We start from the raw sequence: 18,606 nt of genomic DNA on the forward strand, positions 1-18,606 counted from the left end.
TCCCAGCACTTTGGGAGGCTGAGGTGGGTGGACTGCTTGAGGCCAGGAGTTTGAGACCAGCCTGGGCAACATGGTGAAACCCCATCTCTACTAAAAATATAAAAATTAGCTGGGCGTGGTGATGCATGCCTGTAGTCCCAGCTACTCAGGAGGTTGAGGCATGAGAATTGCTTGATCCCAGGAGGTGGAGGTTGCAGTGGGCCAAGGTTGCACCACTGCACTCCAGCCTGGGCAACAAAGCAAAACTCTGTCTTAAAAAAAAAAAAAGAAAAGTAAAGATAAATGTTTGAGATTATGGATATGTTAAGTACCCCGATCTGATCACTATGTATTATACATATCAAAACATCAATATGTAGTCCATAATATATACAATTTTTGTGTATCAATTAAAAAAATTAAAAAATGTGTTAAATGGAAAAGTGTCAATGAAGTGTCAATAAACATTCAGAAAAAAGATAAAAATGGCTTCAATGGTAAATGTTATATATGTTACTACAATAATGTATTTTTTAAAATTATGTTTATTCTCATTTTAGTGGATTTTAAGACTGAGCTAAATTAGATGCTTGTGTTTATTTGTCATCTTTTCCTCTCTCTGTTATTATCATTTTTTCTTTTAAAATAATCATAAACAACAGACATGTTTACAGAATAGGACAAAACTTTTCTCACTAAACAATTTAAAAATTCAGTTGCTAACCTAATGCCCCATCACCCCCAACTACATTAGTGTGTATTTCCTGTGAACAAGAGCATTCTCCCGCATATACAAAATAAAACCATCAAACTCTGGAAATCAACTTGGACACATTATTGCTCACTTATCTTCAGACCTGATTCATGTTTTTAGTAATAGTCCTTAATGGCAATATGTCCTTTATAGCAAAAGGATTCAGTCCCAAATTATACATGCTATTCAATTTTTCATATCTCCTCACTTTCCAATCTGGAATAGTTGCTCAGTCTTTCCTTGACATTCATGACATTGGCACTATTAAAGATTACAGGCCAGTTTGGTGTGGCGTGTCTCTCAATTCGAGTTTGTCTGGTGTGTCCTTGTGGTTAGATTCAGGATATGCACCTTTGGCAGGTCTATCAGAGGTGATACTGTGACCTTGTTGCATCCTATTAGGTGGCACATAATTTTGATGAGCCCCTGGTGCTGCTGATGACCTTCTCTCTGATTTCTTTTTCTTTCTTTCTTTTTTTTTTTTAGAGGCAACTCTTGTTGTATTGCCTAGGCTGGAGTGCAGTGGTGTGATCATAGCTCACTGCAGCCGCTTCAAACTCCTGAGCTCAAGCAATCCTCCCACCTTGACCCCAAAAGTGCTGGAATTTCAAGCGTCAGGCACCAGACCTGGCCCACTCTGATTTCTTGATGAAGGTGGTGTCTACTAGCTTTCTTTACTGTAAATTACCCATTTCCCCTTTATAATTAATAAGTATTTTGTGGGGAAGTACTTTGAAACAACTTAAGTATCTTTTTCCTCATCGAACTTTGAATTTATAATTTATATTTCTCCAGATCATGGTTTTCTATATTATACAATGAACTATAATGTATTACTATTGATTTTTATTTTGATGTTCAAATTATCTCAAATTTGTTCAGGGAAAGCCTATTAAAGCTGGCTTTTGTCCATATCATTCTTTGAGCACTTCTTTGCTTTTTGGAATGATAAGATAGGCATTCCAGTGTATCTTGTATTTTTCAAGTACCAGCCCTGGAATCAGCCATTTCTACAAGGAGCCCTGATTCCTTCTAGTGCAAAATGGTAGCTTAGATGCCAGGATCTAGTTGTCAGATCTACTCATTGCTGTTGGATGTTGCTGCTCCATCCTCTCTCAGTGGATAGAGTTAGGAAATATGTGTTTTACACACACACATGCACTTATTTATATTTATTTCTATATCTATCTATATATGTTGAAAACCATGAATTCAAACGAATACCTCCAATTCTAACTCAACATGACCAGTCCTTTCTGCATTTGTAACTCCCTTCACCGTCAGTGAGAAACCTAATTTCCATTATCCGTAATATATTTACTTATTTCATCAGTCTTCCTATACCTAACCCATCTCACATCTCTGCACCCCATACTCTGCAAGAGAGCCGTCTTATCCCTGCCTGGACTCTGATTCCCATTCCAAGCTACCACCATGCTTGCTTGCACAGATACTCTCCTCTCCCTGATTGGTTTCTGTCACCTTGGATCCCTTCTGTGTCTGTGTGTCCACAGTTAGGCGTATTCCACTCGTGTACTGATTTGCCTCCTTATCTCAGGGCTTTTATTGAATGCTGAGTGCTTAGTTTTCTACTCCTGGATTTGCTCAGAGATCCATCTGCAAATACTGAGTCTTTTTCCTCTTCCCTCCAACTCTCACTTCTTCCTTCCCCAACTAGTCCTCCTCCCTCCCCATCCTCTACCCCATGAAATTGTTGTTGCAATGTGGTACATTCTTCCATTCTCTTCTCCATGTTCATATAATAATATATCCTCTTATGAACACACTTACATATGATTTTTGTTTTATATATGTTTGTTTTAAAGTAATGGTGTCATGTTCTATAACCTTCTCTGCACCTCCTTTTTTCTGATGTAACAGTCAACTGACATGACTCTTTAGCTCTTGCTCTAGCTTATTCTTTCTAATGTTTGAACTTTATTCCAAAGTATAGCTATACCACAATTTATTCAACCAGTCCCCTCAATCTCCTATTGAAAATCTTTTCTTTCTTTTCTTTCTTTCCTTTCTTTCCTTCTTCCTTCCTTCCTTCCTTCCTTCCTTCCTTCCTTCCTTCCTTTCTTTCTTTCTTTCTTTCTTTCTTTCTTTCTTTCTTTCTTTCTCTCTCTCTCTCCTTCCTTCCTTCCTTCCTTCCTTCCTTCCTTCCTTCCTTCCTTCCTTCCTTCCTTTCTTTCTTTCTTTCTTTCTTTCTTTCTTTCTTTCTCTCTCTCTCTCTCTCTCTCCTTCCTTCCTTCCTTCCTTCCTTCCTTCCTTCCTTCCTTCCTTCTTTCCTTCTTTCCTTCTTTCTTTCTTTTTTTGAGATGGAGTCTCTCTCTGTCACCCAGGCTGGAGTGTAATGGCATGATCTCAGCTTACTGCAACCTCCACCTCCCGGGTTCAAGCAATTCTCCTGCCTCAGCCTCCCAAGTAGCTGGGAACAAGCATGCGCCACCATGCCCATCTAGTTTTTGCATTTTTAGTAGAGAAGGGATTTCACCATGTTGGTCAGACTGGTCTTGAATTCCCGACCTCAAGTGATCTACCCGCCTTAGCCTCCCAAAGTGCTAGGATTACAGGCATGAGCCACTGCACCCAGCCTTAAGTATTATTTTTATTAAACATTTTAATACTTGTTACACAAAATTTGCTATAAAATTTACAAAATATTATTTATTTTAATTTTATAATTGTTTCAAAATTATTAGTGCAAACATTTGGTAGATGATTCAAGTAATGCAAAAGTATACACAGTGAAAAGTAAGTCTCCCTCCCAGCTCTGATCCCTAATCTACCATTCCCTTCCTCAGAGGCAATGACTCTCAAATTTTTATTCTCCTAGTTAAGTTTATACATGAACAAATGTATCAATGTGGGTATGTTTGTCTATGTACATATGTCTCTGTGCATATACCTAGGTCTAACATTAATGGTGGCCAACTAATCACATTGTTTTGCATCTTAATTTTTAAATTTGATATATATTTGGGTAACGATTTTTAAAAAATTTTTTTTAGATGGAGTCTCGCTCTGTCACCCAGGCTGGAGTGCAGTGGTGCAATCTCAGCTCACTGCACCCTCTGCTTCCCGGGCTCAAGTGATTCTCCTGCTTCTGCCTCCTGAGTAGCTGGGATTACAGGCACCTGCCACTGCAACCGGCTAATTTTTGTATTTTTATTAGAGATGGGGTTTCACCATGTTGGCTAGGATGGTCTTGAACTCCTGACCTGAAGTGATCTGCCCGCCTTAGCTTCCCAAAGTGCTGGGATTACAGGCGTGAGCCACTGTGCCCTGCGTGGGTAGCCATTATTAACCCCATTTTATAGATGAGGAAAGCAATGCTCAGAAAGGAAACTGACCTTCTTAAGGTCACTCAGTAAAGTGGTTAGGTCTGGATTCAAAACCAGGCTATATGACTGCAAACCTAATGCCCTTTCACACTTCAAGGAATACCCCTCAAGTATTGTTCTGGTTACTATTCTGTGTAACAAATTACTCCCAAAATTTAGAGGCATAAAACAACCATTTATTACACATACAGATTCTGTGGGTTGGGAATTTTTACAAGACATAATGGGGAAAGCTTGTCTCTACTCATCTTGGTTTCACCTGGGTGGCTCAAAGGTAGAGGTTGTGGTCATCTGAAGGCTTGTTTGCTCACATGTTTGGAGCCTGGGTTGGGAACACTCAAATAGCTGGAAGCTGGAACAATTAGAGCTCCTTGGGCATCTTTAATTCTATGTGGTCTCTTCATATGATGTTTCTAGCATGGAAGGTTTAGGATCACTGGACTTCCTCCCCGTTGGCTTAGGTCATAAGGCACATGCCCTGAGGGAGCCAAGTGGAAGCTGTGTCACCTTTTGTGAGTTAGACTCACACCATTTCGCTTCTGCTACATTCTACTGTTGGAGGCATTTACAAAGTTCTGTCGAGGCTCAAGGGACAGGAACCGTGAATCCAACCTCTTGATAGAGAAGCATCAATATCACATTGTAAGAAGAGCATACAGGATGAAATATATTTAACTGCAGCTACCTTTGGAAAATAGAATCTGCCACATGAGTTTTGGGAAGTTTCTTATATTCTTGGGAAGATGGGAGCATAACTGGTTAGCAGGAACAAGGATACCGTCACTAAAAAGAAAACTTGGCCAGGTGTAGTGGCTCACACCTGTAATCCCAGCACTTTGGGAGGCCGAGGCAAGTGGATCACCTGAGGTCAGGAGTTTGAGACCAGCCTAGCCAACATGATGAAACCTTGTCTCTACTAAAAATACAAAAATTAGCCGGCCGTGGTGGTGGGCACCTGTAATCTCAGCTACTCAGGAGGCTGAGGCAGGAGAATCGCTTGAAGCCGGGAGGCGGAGATTGCAATGAGCTGAGATCGTGCCATTGCACTCCAGTCTGGGCGACAGAGCAAGACTGTGTCTCAAAAAAAAAGAGGAAGGAGAAGAAAACCTGATGTAAATCTTGAACCTTTTTTATACTGAGCCAAGGCACCTCCTGTCATTGAACCATCATCACCAAACATATGGATGTGCTTACAGTTCATCATCAAAGACTTTTGAAAATGTTCTCAGACTATTGAGCCAGAAGATACTTTCAAGGAACCAGCAACATTTAAGTGTCAGCTTTCAAGGACTTTATGGCTCTTGAGCATGCTTTGCAAAGTAGATGGGCCAAATTGGATCTGTTCCACAGTCCTGCATCATTCTGAGGATGAAACAGTGTTCCTTGGCTTCATCTTCTTGGGGCAGTGACTTCTAGTCACTGTTTCCTGATGCTGCCAAATACTTCTGGGGAGGCCAGAGTGGCCACTGTCAGGGATGCATGGCCTATGACTTTGGGTAATAGTCAGCTGAAGTTATCTCAATACCTTTGGGCCATGTTATTTTAAGTTACAATAGACAGTTTGTGTATTTCATCAACCAACTGGAGGTACTTTCTAGCTAAAAATCACGATTTCAGCATAAAAGAAAAGAAGAGGTAAGTTAAAAGTGAACACCTGTTCTTCTAAAATTGCTCTACTGCAGATATCAGCCCTAGAGAGTTGGCAGATGGTTTTGTGTTTCTAAGCCTGACCTTAGCAGCCCTTCATCAATCTTGAGCTGATTGATTCTCAGGAAAGAGAAGACTCCAGCTTCCCAGGGTACCCAAGACATCTTTGATTTAGTTACTACCTGAGACCAATTAATTAGGCCACACTGATTCTGTCAAGTTTTTCTAACAAAGCTAGGAAACATTGGGCACAGCCTGGTTGGAGCAGGTTTTTATGAGCTCATTAATTACCCCAGTCATGGATACTCCTAAAAGATAAAGAAAAAAGCATCATGCTGCACCAGGGAAGATGAGTGATCTCCAAGGCTGGCAGCTATCTGGTAGCATGATTCCTATAGCCAAGGGGCTCCCCAGATTTAAAAACTTCCACCTACAGAATTGAAACTATCAACCCTTCTCCCTCAGCATCCTTACTCATTGCTGTCCCGGGAAGCTTGTTACTCTGTAGAGAGTTTGCCCCTTGGTTTTCCGGAACTTTTAATTTTTTTAATTTAGGGGCTTTACATAAATTATTTTCTTTTAAAGTCAGATAGGATGGTATTGGGTTTTATGACATAGAAGTAATTCACAGTCAGCTCTCAGTTATCCTCTGGTTGGATTACCTGGGGATCTCTCTTACTTTTCTCCCCCACATAGAGCTCTTCTGCCTCTCACTTGGCTTGGTTTCTTTCCTAGCCATTCAGTCTTTGTTCTTCCAAGCGTTAGGGCTAAACTGAGAAGAGTAAGGGCCAGATCTGGGCATGTGTTCTTGATGTAATGAGAGGTGATTAAGGAGAAGTAATAGAACAGTATACCCACTTTTAAAGATTAGTATCTCCAGAACTCTGCCCCATTAAAAGATAACCAAAAGCTAACTTTTGCTAATAAGAACTTTCTCTCCATAACAGATGTTATTTTTGGCAGTGCATGCATTAATTTTAAAAAATTAATATATTAAACATATACAAAAGCAAAGCAAATTACTATACTTACCCTACCCTACCACCAACCAACCAAGTACATGTTAGGCTGTTTCAACACTTATCAACTCATGATCAATTTCATTTCATAGGTGCCCCCAAACTCAGGTGCTTTGTGCTCTGTATTTGGGTTCACCCCCAACCCTGTTTCCTCAGCTAACATGCCCAGAAGGAGGTGACCTAGGTGTGCTGGACTCCTGCTGTACCGTCCTCCACTCCACTCATGAGGACTGAGGCTTGAGAACACCTCGAGTGTCACATTCTATTATACTTGATGGGGAAACTCGAGGCGTCCTGGTGGCAGGCAGGACAAAAGGACAGCTGTGCTGGGCTGCCCACAAATTAGGGCATCTTTGGAGGTTGTCCTCCGATTCTCAATTAATTTTTAGGAGAGCTTTAATTATGCCATCAACAGTCCTCACTTGAACAATCACAAGCACTTCAGCTGGGGGGGAAAAGAGCGACTGACTGGATTTGCATAATCATTTACCCTAATTAGAATGTCAAAAGTTGGTGGCAAAGAGGCCTAGTTGTGCTGTGACTTAGGATCATTTTAATTTAGTCCAATTTCCCATTATTACAACTGCCTTCCTCTTTGCACCTCTGAACCTCTTTCCTTCTAAATGATTTGTAGCTAAACCAGAACTGAAACAATTAGTAACTCGCTTGTTAGGCTGAACTGAAAAAGTCTAAGGGGTTTCTTTCCTTAATTGGAAACACAATTTTAGTTTCCATCTAAATTTATAGTTGCGTGGATATCATTCAGAAGCCTATTCTCTGTGTGTGTGCGTGCGAGTGGGCGTATGTGTGGAAGGGGGTAGAATCGTCTTCAAGTTGTACTACAAGAAACAAATAATGTCTTTGAATAGTCACTTTATTCCAATGTTTGAACACAAGGATTGGTGTGTAATAATAGCTGTATAAGATATACTCATTAATAGAACAATATTATTTTTAATAATTTGTAAAGCTTCCATGATGAATTTTTTGGACTACAGGTTTGAAAGTACCAAGGCAGCTGAGAATAAGCAGAACTCCAGATCTCAGGCATAGAACCACCCTGACCCATTAGAGACTGCTTAAGCACGCATGGGTGATTTCTGGGTCCTGCTGGCGAGCTACTTACCCAGGTCCTAGTTAAATCAGGCATCCTCTGTTTTTCCGCCCTCATTCCCTTTTAACAGCAGGAGGCCACCTATTTAATTAGTTGGGGGTGGGAGCGTCTGTAATCTCCTGGGGGTGGCTTCAGCCCCAGGGTTGGATAAGAGGGTGAATCCATTGCCGGGTGTGGCTGGCCTCTCCCCTGCAACATATGGGGAACCTACCACGTCTTCAGCCCAAGTTCCAGCAGCAAGCATTAGTGGAGAGGCCTTCCCTGCTGGGAACACACCCTGCAAAGCCAAGGGCAGGCGGCGTCACTACTAGAGGTCAAGGCAGTTCTTAGACCAAACAGCATCTGGCGAACTGTGCCAATTGGAAATCAATGGCCCTCCCTGGGTGGGTTTAATTTTATGGTTATTTGCACAAACTTACAGCCTCTAACGGGCAGGGGAGAGCTCAGAGCATCCTCCCAGGATTGTTGCAATGGAGTCAAACGTCTTCAGAGTGCATCGATAAGTTGAATTGAAGAGTCTGTTTACTAGGGGTTAGTGTTGGAGCCTGGCTGTCATGCTAAGACAGAGTAAGGATGAGGTTAGCCATCATTTATCCAGGGCCTGGAGATTTGATCCTCAATGCAATACGTGCAAGTCCCAAATGACTTACCACATTGTCTTTAGCCTGAAGAAGACATGGAGGTTCCTCTGCATGTAGCAACATTGAATCATTATGTTCATTTATGTTCAAAGTGCCAACTCCATTTTAAGCAGACCAGTTTTTCTTTACATAAGATTTTGTAGTAGTTACATATAAGATTTTGTAGTAGTTACATAAGTTTTTTTTATATAAGATTTTAGAGCAGTTAAGAGGTTGTGTACCGCAGTCAGGCAAATCCAGGTTCCACCACTCACCCGCAAAAGGTACGTAGGGCAAGTTTCTTAACCTCCCTGGAGCTCACTTTCCTCATCTGTAAATGGGTATGATAATATACCCCCATCACTGAGCTGCTGAAAGGATGAGGTAAGATGATATGTTGAAGAGGCTTAATATAGTGCCTGGTACATTAACGCACTTTTTAATAAATCTTGGGTGTTAAAGGTGACAATAATGATAATAATAATAATCCCAGCCATAGGATAGGCCTGTTAACATAGGCAGGAACAGTGGCATTGAAGTAGTAGGGCTAGTTTAAAAACCTTCAACTTTTAACATTTTTACCGTTGAACTCCATAGTCTTAAAGTTGTATGAAAATTCTTTAGCTTTTTTCTTTCTCCTTTGCTCTGACTTGTTAAACTTACTTGTTTCTCATCAAAGAGATGACGATCCAGCCAACATGCTGTATTTTGATTCACCCTGAGATGAATGGGTTATTGCTCTGGAAGCACTTCATGCCAATTCCTGGGTCCCATCCGAACCAGAACTTGGGGTACCTAGCAACAGCTATGGCAATGGCTCCTGTCATGTTTCTCAGGTGGATCATTCCCAGGTGAGAGATGGATAAGGAAGATCAAGTGATGGTCCATGTAGGAGAAAAGCTTTCATATAGCTGGGGATGGGGTTGCTTTTTTTCAGGGCCAGACATTGATGGAGTGTGGGGTGCCTGGCCATATGTACCTCAAGCTATCCTCTCTCCCATCAGAGGCAGTTTCATTGCAATGGATGCCAAGAGAATAGGAGCTCTTGAAGACCTCTGCCTCTGCATGGGGCTGGGTGAGGAGCATGGGAGGGGAAGGGCCAGTTCTACCAGATGAGTAGAGAACAGCGGCGGTGGGGAGGACTGTGCTACCAACCAGAATCACAGCTTCTGCAAGATGCTTGATTACTTTTTTTTTTAAATTAATCTACAGCTTCAGCTGGCTTCCATCATTGGGGCAGGATCCCTCTTTCTCTAGCAGGTCCTTCTTTCTCTAGTAGACACAACCTGCAGTGGCTTCTGGCTCACAACTGATCTCCCAGTGATTATGTTGGTGCTCCCTATCCTGTTCTCTGGCCAAAGCTAGAGACACCTGTCAAGCTGGCCAGCTACATTCTCTCTCCTGGGTATTTGAAAACGTGACTGAAATAGACAAGTCAGTTTGAGCAGAGTTGTCTCATGATAGTGTTCCAGTGCCAGGAGCAATAGCTCCCAAGGTCACCTTCATTTACGTCCTGACATAGAATTGATGGTTTAAGCTTCACTTGATTTAGTGAGCTACTCCCAGTATCTTTCTCATAAATCTTTTTTTTTTTGCTTAAATTAACCAAAGAGGCCGGGCGTGGTGACTCACACCTGTAATCCCAGCACTTTGGGAGGCCGAGGCAGGTGGATCAGCTGAGGTCAGGAATTTGAGACTAGCCTGGCCAACATGGTGAAACCCCGTCTCTAGTAAAAATACAAAATCAGCCAGGCGTGGTGTCGTGTGCCTGTAATGCCAGCTACTCTGGAGGCTGAAGCAGGAGAATCGCTTGAACCTGGGAGACAGTGGTTGCAGTGAGCTGAGATCAAGCCATTGCACTCCAGCTTGGGTGACAGAGTAAGACTCCGTCTCAAACAAAATAAGAAATAAAAATAAATAAATAAATAAATAAATACATTAACCAAAGAATGGTTGTTTTCTTTTTGCTTCTGAAAGATGCTTGAGTGATACTATTTCCCAACAAAAATTAAAAAAAAAACAGAGTGAGAATGAGTTTTGTACAGTAGGCTTGTGATGTTTGCAAATGGTTTAACCCAAAACCTCTGGATTTTCTTTTTTTCTTTTTTCTTTTCTTTTTTTTGAGACAGTCTCGCTGTGTCGCCCAGGCTGGAGTGTAGTGGTGTGATCTCGGCTCACTGCAGCCTCCACCTCCTGGGTTCAATGGATTCTCCTGCCTCAGCCTCCCAAGTAGTTGCGACTACAGGCCGCCACCATGCCCAGCTAATTTTTGTATTTTTAGTAGAGACAAGGTTTCACTATGTTGGCCAGGCTGATCTTGAACTCCTGGGCTCGTGATCCACCCACTTCGGCCTCCCAAAGTGTTGGGATTACAGGCGTGAGCCACCGTGCCTGGCAGATCACTTGAGGTCGGGAGTTCGAGACCAGCCTGACCAACATGAAAAAACCCTGTTTCTACTAAAAATACAAAGTTAGCCAGGCATGGTGGCACATTATTGTAAACCCAGCTACTCGGGAGGCTGAGGCAGGAGAATCGCTTGAACCAGGGAGGTAGAGGTCAAGGTGAGCTGAGAGCGCGCCATTACACTCCAACCTGGGTAACAAGAGTGAAACTCAGTCTCAAAAAAAAAAAAAAAAAGAATATCATCATAATGTAACATTTTCCCCATAAAGGGCACCTGAGCTGTAAGGCACACGAGTGTAAGGCTGCACGGTGATGCAGGTGCCAGGTGGTTTAGCCAGCTGGATCTGTTTCTTGGCTAAGTGATTTGCATCCATGTCTGGCAACCTGGGATTCAAATTTATGCCTACCCAAAATGCCGAAGTGGACTTCCTCGAGAAGAGGTGACTCTGAAATGTTAATTCTTCAAATACCAAGGTCCACTGTATCAGAAAAAAGGCTTTGGGCTCATCCAAGCTGCACAAACTTGTACAGCTAAGTACCTTCCTTTTCTTTATGAACCACAATGCCTTCAGTGATGAGCTGGAAATGAGTCTTGGCTATGTTACTCCTACAGTGAGGCAGGCCACAGATTTCCCACAGTTATCACTGGAAATGGCTTCTTCCATAATATCCATCATTGTAATTCATGTTTGGGCACTGATTTGAACTTGGAAGTCTCTGGCTTTGACTTCTCCAGAAAGCTTCATATGAGGATCTGAATGTGAGGTTGGGTTCGTTTATCTCTGACAGCTCTGGAGCTGGGCAAAATTCTGACCAAGAGACTGAAATCTTTCTCCTCTCTCCCTCAAATAGGGAGGCCTTCTATATGAGGTCATCGAAGGCTGGGTAACTTTGTAGCTGAGCTGAAGCTAGAATTCCTTGTAAGGGCCAATTCATTTCCTTCTCTTCTCTGGCATGGAACTCATCCCCCCTGGGTGGCCATGACATAACCTATCCTCACTTCTGCAGGAGTTAGCGTCGGCGGCACTGCTTTGGATCATCACACATATCACAGGATCTACCAAAACCTCCTTCTAAGGGTTTTCATGCTTCCATGTCAGGAATTAGCAGTTACAACCATCTCATGGCCTCCTGTCTTGAGTGCTCCTATACCTTACATTTATCTCTCTAAGTCTCCTTTCCTTCCCCCTCCCCACAACACACATGGTAGGTAACATGAGGACTGGGACCAGTCCAGCAGGGAGCAGCTAGGGATGTCTCCAGGCAGGTTGTGAAATTAGCAAAGAGTTGGATTAATATCTGGGATCCCAGAGGGAGGCTCTGTGAGATTCACTCACCTGTATGCAGGTCACCTCCTTGAGGCCAAGGCACTGATGGTGACCACCAACACCTGAAGACACACACTGCTCCTCTTCTGAATTCTGTGCCCATTTCTGAAGCATCGCCAAATACAACCTTGAAATGGAAATTTTCTGCAGACTGATTTTTTTTTCCTAATTTCAGGAGCCCACATGATGATGATCAACTCATTCGCCCCAATCCAGGCACACAATTTTAAAATTTGGTGTAATGGCTGGGCACAGTGGCTCAAGCCTGTAATCCTGACATTTTGGGAAGCTAAGGCAGGTGGATCAGCTGAGGTCAGGAGTTTGAGACCAGCCTGACCAACATGGTGAAACCCCGTATCTACTAAAAATACAAAAATTAGCTGGGCGTGGTGGTGCATGCCTGTAATCCCAGCTACTCGGGAGGCTGAGGCAGATGGATCAGCTGAGGTCAGGAGTTTGAGAACAGCCTGACCAACATGGTGAAACCCCGTATCTACTAAAAATAAAAAAATTTTCTGGGTGTGGTGGCGCATGCCTATAATCCCAGCTACTCGGGAGGCCGAGGAAGGAGAATCACTTGAACCCGAGAGGCAGAGGTTGCAGTGAACTGAGATCACACCACTGAACTCCATCCTGCCTGACAGAAGTGAGACTCCATCTTAAAAAAAAAAATTTTTTTTTGAGAAAAAAATTTGTGTCTGTATTCAACATGCACAGACTTTTTTCTTGTCATTATTCCCTAAACAATATGGTACAACAATAATTTCCATAGCATTTACTTTGTGTTAACTATCACAAGTAATCTGTGGATGATTTAAGGCATATGGGAGGATGTGCATAGGTTATATGCAAATACAACATCATTTTATATCAGGGGCTTGAGCATCCATAAATTTTGGTATCCAAGAAAGGTCCTGAAGCCAATCCCCAACAGGAACCAAAGGATGACTATATAGCTTTGTCTAAGCCAGAATTTTCTTTTCTTTGTTGAAGGGTAGCAGTTTCAGGACACAATTTGGGAAACACACTTCAAAGGACCAACAAAACTGAGCTGGATAAAGTTAGTAATGGGGAAAAGGAGGGACTGGGGTTTGAGTCAGCACTCTGGAATTACTCTGAACCACTTGATTCTGGGGACATGTTGGGGATCCTATCAGTAAGAGGTTCTTTTGATGGGCTTCTGCAGAAAACTTATAGGAGTGTTTCTTAGCCCGAAGTGGTTAAGTACATAAGCCAACTTTGGCTTCTGTCCTAGATGACTTACTTAAGTCATGCGTGCCACCAAGGAGCATGGAGGCATGGAATCAATGTTACCTGGGACCCAATTCAGTGTTCCTCAGATAGTAGCAAAGCAAGCTTGCTAAAGTGAATCAAGTGACCTAGAGTGACAAATTTTATGGCAATTGGGAGCAGCCACTAGGAAACAGGACAAATGTGCTGAAAAGAAAGGTCATGAGTGTCACTTGTCACCTGAGCACAGCAGTCAGCAGGGATGTCATGACTGTCAAAGTGCCGGGTGCTCAGGTCCACCCCTGGTCCACCGAAGACTCAAGAGCAGGCAGTCCCAGGGAGGTGAACATGCAAATAATGGCAGCCAGGGCTGGAGGAACTGACTCGGGGGTGAAATTGGCCTGTGAGCAGGATGGTCAGATGCTCAGTAGCAGAGAGACAAGGCAAACTGAGACTCTTTGTTTTGGCACCAATGTTCAAAGATTTGATTTTATGTGAAGAGATGCAGAGGCTCCAGGTAGGGTGCATGCAGTGTGCGAGTAATCCAGTGGTGGGTGCTGGGGCTGGGAAGGTGCATGTAGGTTAGGTAGGCCCCTAGTCCTCTGCTGAGAGAAGAGCAAGAGTCCAGGTCCTCAGAGGAGAGATCTCATGGTGGACGAGGGACCCCATTACCCAAGCTGATGGGAACTTTGGGAACCTAACGAGGAGGGCCTATGGGGGAAGGAGATTTGCAGGAAGGTCCAAAGAAGAAGGTGAGGTTTATGCATCTTCAGGAGCCTCTGGCTCACTCCCAGGTACATCAGACAACACCTAGTGGGAAATGGGGCTCCAAGGAACCCTTGGACTTGGTTCACAGAATGAGGCTCATCTGTGCCTGCAGATTGCTAGATCCTGTGCCTACAGTTTAGCAGAATGGGGACCAGCTGGGCCTGACACAGCGCCTGCTTACAAATCTCAGCATATTTAATGAGCGCAACCGGGTCCCAGCTCCTTTTCTAGAAACTGGGTGCACAGTGAAGAAGAAGGCCGTATTCCTGCCATCAAAGCTCTTACAGACAAGGGCCAGTGCAGCACAGACATGAGCTCTGTGGAGAAAGAGAGCTAGCTGGGTTCAAATCTGGCTGCTGTGTTGCTCAGTTTAACTAGGGCCTTGGTTTTCTTGGCCACGAAATGGGATTACAACTGTCCTCACTCAAAGACGGTTATGAGAATTGGAGTTAATACTGGGTGAGCCTTTGGTATTTCCTGAAGGTGCAAATACTGTTATGGTGATGATAACACCATTTTTTTTTTTTAGTTTAAGGTCAGCCTGAATAAGTAAGAACTTCAGTCAGCCAAGCAGCAAATATGTATTTAGTGAACATTCTAGTAAGAACCAGACATCGAAAATTTGTCCCTTCTCTCAGAGAATTTCTAGTCTATTGGGAGAAGCAGGAAATAAACATATAAGAAGATATCAACAATACCAGTTTTAAATATTCATGGGGGGAGAGATTTTTGCAGTTTGTTCAGCACTATCTCTAGGGCCTAAAACAATCCCTGGTGCATAGTAAGTACAATAAATATTTGTCAAACCTGGCACAGTGGCACATGCCTGTAATTCCAACACTTTGGGAGGCTGAGGCAGGCAGATTGCCTGAGCTCAGGAGTTCGAAACCAGCCTGGGCAACATGGTGAAACCCCATCTCACAAAAAAGAAAAAATTAGCTGGGCATGGTGGGCACATGCCTGTTGTCTCAGCTATTCTGGAGGCTGAGGTGAGAGGATCACCTGAGCCCAGGGAAGTTGAGGCTGCAGTGAGCCATGATGTGCCACTGCACTCCAACCTGGGTGACAGTAAAACCCTGTCTCAAAAAATAAAATAAAATAAAATAAGATCAAAAATTTGTTGAATAAATGAACAAATGAAAATCAGTTTGAAACAATGAAACAAGTTGGTATATAGTTACCACAGGAATAGAAAAGACTATATACTCATATGGCTTCCAGTTTGCGGTTCTACTTAACGATCGCCTAGGAATCTGATTAGGACAGATGTCTGGCTAGCTAGCCATGGTGTGTTTTTGCTTCCCTCTCAGTGGAGGTCAGTAGGAGGCAGGCGCACAGCCAAGAAGTAAGAGTCAAAAACAATGGTAAGGAGCGATGGGAATACAACCTCAGAATCAGAAGACCTGGGTGTCTGGACACTTAGAATAACTTGTTTAGCCAAGCTGCTGAAATTGCACAAGGAAACAAAAAAGGCTAAACCAACTAAAATAAACAGAAAACCACTTCCCACGGGGCAGGGAGCCGACATCAGCGGCTGGCCTGGGCAAGCGAAGCCTCTGGGCTTTAACTCTGAGCTGACTCAGGTACCGCCTGAAACCTGGATGTAATGAGAGCCATCCTTTGGGGAAGAAAGCCACCTGCTCACTGTGAAATAGCAAATGCCACCATTTCACAGCAGAAACAAAGCAGCAGGTCTGTTGCCATTGCTTTTGGAGGGCATGATTTCTCTCAAAAGGGGCCGTTAGCAAAAGGAAAAAGAGCTGTGTTGCTGGGGGCTGGGAGGGGAAATGTCTACTTTCTTCCTGTGTGTGGGGTCCCTCCACCCCAAGACAGAAATTAAAAGAATGATGTAAAACAAATATCAGTAAAATTTATATTATTTTCCCATAGTCTAATGGGTTGTCTTATGCACCTGTTGAGGAGCAAGACCCTGGTTTACTGCTCAGGGTAGAATTTTAATATCTGTTAAATGGGTCTTACCTGCAGAATTGGATCGTGAATTCCAATGGGGCTAAAGGCTGTCTTATCACTGATGTTGCCTGGCACAGGTCTGAACAGATAGAAATAGTAATCCCTGTCTAAGAGACAAAGTCTCGAATCCTAGTGGACACATGGACACTGTGCAGAGGGTCTCTCTCCACTGGGAGGTAGGGATAGGCCTTGTGGCCTTACTGCGGTCTCGATGAAATATCCCTTGCTCCAGTGAGGGTCCAGTCAGGAAAGCAGAGCTACTCTGAGCATAATGGAAGAAGGAATTTCTTAGAAGGACAAGGCCTTACACAATTGGGAGAGGAGCTAGGGACATAAAGGTCCAAAAAAGAAGTTGCTGGCCGGGCACAGTGTCTCACGCCTGTAATCCCAGCACTTTGGGAGGCCCAGTTGGGCAGATCATCTGAGGTCAGGAGTTCGAGATCAGCCTGGCCAACATGGTGAAACTCCGTCTCTACTAAAAATACAAAAATTAGCCAGACGTGGTGGTGCACGCTTGTAATTCCAGCTACTCAGGAGGCTGAGACAGGAGAGTTGCTTGAATTCGGAAGTGGAGGTTGCTATAAGCCGAGATTGCACCACTGCACTCCAGCCTGGGCGACAGCAAGACTCCGTCTCCAAAAAAAAAAAAAAAAAAAAAAACCCCAAAACAAAACAAAAAAGAAGTTGTTGAAGGATTGGATGAGTGTCACTAAACAGCATGGGCTTGGGTGAATGAATCCAAGCATGCAAGGGCTCCAGAAGCCAGGGATGTCCAGCTGCTGAAGTAAGGGCAGGGAGGTGGCAGAGAAGTCAGGTGCTCTGTGGCTGCCACCTCCTTGAGTTCACATGAAGCATCTGGTGGCGGGCCTGGGGCTGCTGTTGCTCAGCAGGGCCAACAGTCGAGAGGGTGTGTGCTGGATGTGGAATAAGAGAAGACAAGCACAAATGGCTCCATCTACACCTCTGTGTCTGTCTCTCCTGTCCCTCAACCTGCCGTCATCTCCAGAGTTTGGTGACTTTACTTATGCCTCCCATAGCTCATGCAACTGCTCATTTGCCCGGGAACTCAAATCTGGAGCCACACAGGGAAAGGCATTCTGAGAAATGTAGCTTCCAGCCTAAGTATGTCACAAAAAGCTTAGCACATCCTTAAGACCCATTCCCTTTGTTCTGGTTCTATATGCATAAAGCAACATCATGATTGTCAATTTGTCTTCTCAAATACCTCAGTACCAGGAAGGAAGGGGCCTGGATGGTAAATGCAGATATTTCAGTCACTGGACAATTAGAGCATCCCCTGAAAATGAACACTTTTAAATATGTGTCTACAACTGTAAAACTGAACCTCAAACTCTAACGAAATCACTAAACTTACTAACAAGTAAGGCTTTCCCTGAGCAGCCTTTTGGCTTCGGTCACTGCCTTTTTTTTTTTTTTTTTTTTTTTTTTGAGATGGAATCTTGCTCTGTCGCCCAGGCTGGATTGCAGTGGCACGATCTCGGCTCACTGCAACCTCTGCTTCCCAGGTTCATGCGATTCTCCTGCCTCAGCCTCCTGAGTAGTGGGGACTACAGGCATGTGCCACCATGCCCCATTAATTTTTGTAGTTTTTTTGTAGAGACAGGGTTTCGCCATGTTGGCAAGGCTGGTCTCGAACTCCTGACCTCAGGTGATCTACCCGTATCAGCCTCCCAAAGTGTTTGGATTACAGGCATGAGCCACCGCACCTGGCCAGTCTCTGACATTTCAAACCAGATTGCTCCAATATCAAAGGCAAAATGAATTTATTTGAATTTTCCCTTCTCTCCCTGTCCCTGTTCTCCTTAAGGTACCAGCATTCAAGAGCAGAAAATTGAAGCAAAAATGAGCAGAAGTGGGTGGCTATTCTATACCCTGGAAAATTGCAGCAGGTTATTTTGTTTATTTAAGCAAGCAGCTATATGACATTTAATTTTATTCCAGGCATAGATCTAAGTGCTTTACAAAGAGAAACTAATTTAATCCTATTGTATGAGATTGATTATACTGTTACTATTCCTCTTTTACATATAACATGAGTGGCACAGAGAAGTTAAGTAAGTTGGCCAAGATCATACAACTGAGATTCATATCATGACTTTATAGTTCGATGTATAAAAGTTTCAAAAATTACTCATTTAATTCAAAATCTTCAGAAACTGGTGACAAGTTCATTTTTATTATCTTTTTTTAAAAAAAACATTCATAATATGTAATCCTCGCTGTCATTTAAAAGGTGACTTTCTTAGGGACCAGGCAGGGTCCTTTGCAGGCCCAGTCTTATTTAATGCGATCTCCCCTATGAGGTAGGTATTATGACTCCTACCTTGCAGGAGGAGAAACAGAAGTGACTTGTGTAAGAGCATACAGCTCAGCTAGTTGCTGGGGGGTCCAGGATTCAAAATGG

The sequence above is a fragment of the Rhinopithecus bieti genome, unplaced genomic scaffold (assembly GCF_001698545.2).
Source record: "Rhinopithecus bieti isolate Rb0 unplaced genomic scaffold, ASM169854v2 scaffold_33940, whole genome shotgun sequence".
In the NCBI taxonomy this organism is placed as follows: domain Eukaryota; kingdom Metazoa; phylum Chordata; class Mammalia; order Primates; family Cercopithecidae; genus Rhinopithecus; species Rhinopithecus bieti.